A 4,199-nucleotide genomic window follows, 5' to 3' on the forward strand; every position below is an offset into this window, starting at 1 on the left:
TATATAGATCAAAATATTTATAAATTGTTTATGCATTAAAAGTTATATTGTGGTAAATGCATTGATAAATACGTGGATTCTACGTAGACACTTCCATATAGATTTCAATACGTATAATCCATGTGGATCAATTACTGATGAAATTTAACGGAAATAAAAATAGGAAATAGCAACGTTGAATTCACGTGGATAAATTAACATCGATTTTCACTCTATGCAATCCACGTGGATTATACGTATTGAAATCTATATGGAAGTGTCTACGTAGAATTCACGTGGATATTATGTAAATAAATTTTTAATTCCGTAGTCCACGTAAAACACGTAGATTCCATGTGGATACTACATGTGTTCTCATCGGGCATAGCTCAATGATTTAAATAATATATGTAGAATGGCTACGAATTAGATAACCAATAATAAAATATTTAATAATTTTGAAAACATTTTATCACAAAACAAGAAATCGAAAGTTACATAGAATTAAAAAATTGTAAACAATAATTATAATAACATAAACACAAACAAAAGTTAGAAAAAAGAACTAAAATATAAAACATAAAATATGACAATTATAAACAACAGACGTTTCGACCTCGCTTAGGTCATTTAAAAAAAAAAAATGTTTAAACGTATAAATTTTTTAAATTATTATTAAAATTATTAAATTATAATTATAAATATAATTATATTATTATTATATAAAAATAATATTATATCGACTCGTTTGAATAAATCTAAGTGTGAGGTATAATGTCATTCGAGTCTTCACAAGATGTTGGTGTGTGATAAATAAATCCTTTATTGTAGAACAATAGCTATGGTTTTACCACCGATATTAACAAAAGAAAAGTGGATAGAAATCAGTCGGGACTTTGAAGAGTTGAGAAATTTTATTCATTATATCGGAGTTATATAGATGGCAAACATGCTATCATTCAAGTACGTAAATGTTTTAATAGTTATTGTTTAATCAATTTTAATAATACAATTTCAAAATGAAAAATGCACGACATATATTGCAGTACATACATACATTGTGGTAAAAACAATAATTCGTAATGTTTCAGTGCCCTAATAATGCGGGTTCGAGTTATTACAATTACAAAGGGGCTCACAGTGTAGTATTGTTGGCAATTTGTGATGCACAATATATTTAATATGAGACAAATATAAAATAAATGTAATAAAATTATTTATAATAAAACAAATGTCGTTAAGAGAGTCTGTTTAGTTCTTTCTTCTAATATTTAAAGCCCTATCGAAACGTTTGTTTATTACATGGCAAAATTGTTTTAATAGTAACACGAACACCTAGCTTCGGCTCCCTTTTTATATCAATTTATACATATATGATTCTAATTGAGCCCTCCTTGTATTAATTTTATTCAAAATGTGGTTAAAATTATTATTATACTCTCTTTTACCTCGCTAGATTCTCTGTTATCCTGCATTTTGAATCTTCGCTGGTCGCCGCGTATCCAATGTAATATCTCATAGTTCGATAAATCGAACTATCGGAATCATATCTGGATATCGAGAAAGCGCTCTATTTTCAGCTATACTGATGGGAGTGGGGGAAATATCAAGATATGCATATCTCCGTGAGATCGCAGCTTTAGTATAGAGACTCTAGAAGCAGCTTTGCAACTGTTGTAAAATTCTTTAATATAATTGGTCTTGCCTTTACTTCCTCATTAGATCCAAATATATAAGCCAATTATATTCAAGAATTTTACAACAGTTGCAAAACTGCTTTTTCTGCTGAACGCAGCCATTATTAATTCTATTAGTGCTGACAAAACATGGCGGAACCAATAAGATGCCTCAAATACTAATACTTTCGGTACTATTAAAGCAATAAGGCACGCAGCAGCCGGGCATTTTCTATAAAATTTGTTAGTTGTTATAATGCACATTTTGAATAGATACAATTTTAAAGATTAGAAATCGATTTTTATGTCAGCATGTATAATTTGTTTTCTATTATATATTGTAATCGTACTCGTGAGTGCCGGCACAACTTTGTCGCGTCCTCCAAAAGAAATCTAATTATGCGAAAGCTCTTATTTGATTTTCACAATACTTACTGGAGCAACAGTGTGGTTTGTCAGTAGTTCTCGCGTGATTCGAGATGTTACAAAAGTCAACAAGTTACCTTGTTCAGCAAGGATCTTAGTCGCTATCAAAAATTCGTTGGGCGCCAGGCACGAGAGAGCGTGCCACTCTTCGCACAAATCTTCAGATAGATTGCTGGGACAAGAAATTTTAGATTACACGAATTCTCGCGACGGACGAAGAGACTAGCTCAGCCAACGGAATTGGCAGAGGGGAGTGGTTCGCGGTAAGCGGGGAAATTGTCGGACAACGATAGAGAGGCTGAAATAAATGCACAATAATTCATGAAAACCATAAAGAGAAATCAATATATTTTCCAAAGACTGTATATATTTTCCAAAGATGGTGACAAATAACGACGTTACAGTTTGACCTTCCGCTCTAGTTCACCATGCAATAACAATAGATCTCTTAACTCGCCGTCGGCAACAAGAAGTAAATTCTACAATAATTCGGCGACAGGAATACGCGAACAAGTCTAAACTTTACTGCGTTGACAAGAAATTACTTCGTGGAACAATCGTAACATACGATGTGACGCTAGCCGACAACGATTCTATAATGCATAGTAACGCCAGTCTCGACTTTAAGGAGGAACACCACGGTGACGAGTTTAAAAAATTGATTTTTTTAAATTGCATTTTTGTAATGCTTGGAGTCTTAAAAATATGTCCCTATAATATTATGTTGAAATTCCTAACGAAACAATAGTAAATATGTGATAGAGTAGAACATGATCAGATGCCGCTAGGACATTCAGCAGTCCCCTTGATCTGCTTGTAGGCAATTTTACCGGTATTCTTTTGTTTCCTGTGTGCTTCAGTCGTGAACACTTCATATGCACCCGGATTGGACGCACTTTGGTTCGTTCCGAAATTTTATCGTTTTATATAAACTAATCGGTTGTAAAATTTTAAACGTGTTTTTCTCGAAACCACATTTTCGTAACTGGGCGCTCACATATCTCGGCAAATTTTTATTCAAATGACTTGAATTTTGGACAGAATGTTTACAACGAAATTGTCTTCAGTTGCACGTACGAACTTTTCAATCGGATTATTAGTTTTTAAAAAACAATTAAAAAGATAATGATTTTTTGTCGCAAAATCGTGACTTTTCTTTTAAAATAGCGCCATTTTGTCTAAAATTATTTTATCAAAAAATCCGTATGTGCAACTTAAACTACACTCATATATATACCTACTTTAAAATAAAATTTAAAAAATTTATTTCAGAGCTCCCGTTCAGATGCAACACGAGCGCCCGTGCACCTATGTTTTCTCAGACGAGGTGCACATCAATGAGTACTGAAGCTACAAGTATTAATATTATTCAATGAATTTTTTTTAATAATTTCGTAAATGTATGTACTTCGCATATATAAAAACAATAATTCATACAAGCTATCAATTTTCAAAAAAAATTCACAAAAAGAACCTTTTTTCGGCCGTCACCCTGGTGTTCCCCCTTAATAATATATCAGTTACTTTTCATGGTAATATTTTATTACTAGATAAAAAGGTTTAAATTTTCGAGTATCCTTTTTTGAACATAGCTTGAACTTTTCATTTTTATGATACTAGAATACAACAAGCGCGCGCTACGCGCGCGCTACTCAGCTTTTTATTTTTCAATATATATTCTTTTGTTTAGTCCTTGTTTAGTCTTTGTTTAATTAAATTTCGTTATATTATAATACAACATGAGTTCGCATTCTTCATTTTATGTTTCAGGTCAATAAAGTAAAAGGATAGCAAAAAGTGACATTCTTGTCAATTGTATAAGTAAAATGCTAAGCGTCCTTTGAAATTGGAAAAAATAGTATCACAGTTTAAGCTAATGCATTTAAGCTAATGCTTCTGCTTTGCAGAACTAAAACATACGATCTGAGTAATGTCAGATAACTTGATTTGCAAATTAGCTTAAACTGTGATACTATTTTTTTCATGTTTCACAGGACGCTTAGCATTTTACTTATACAATTGACAAGAATGTCACTTTTTGCTATCCTTTTACTTTATTGACCTGAAACATAAAATGAAGAATGCGAACTCATATAATTTACGAAATGGAATTTATCA

This window comes from Cyphomyrmex costatus, unplaced genomic scaffold (assembly GCF_001594065.2).
Source record: "Cyphomyrmex costatus isolate MS0001 unplaced genomic scaffold, Ccosl1.0 scaffold224, whole genome shotgun sequence".
Lineage (NCBI taxonomy): Eukaryota > Metazoa > Arthropoda > Insecta > Hymenoptera > Formicidae > Cyphomyrmex > Cyphomyrmex costatus.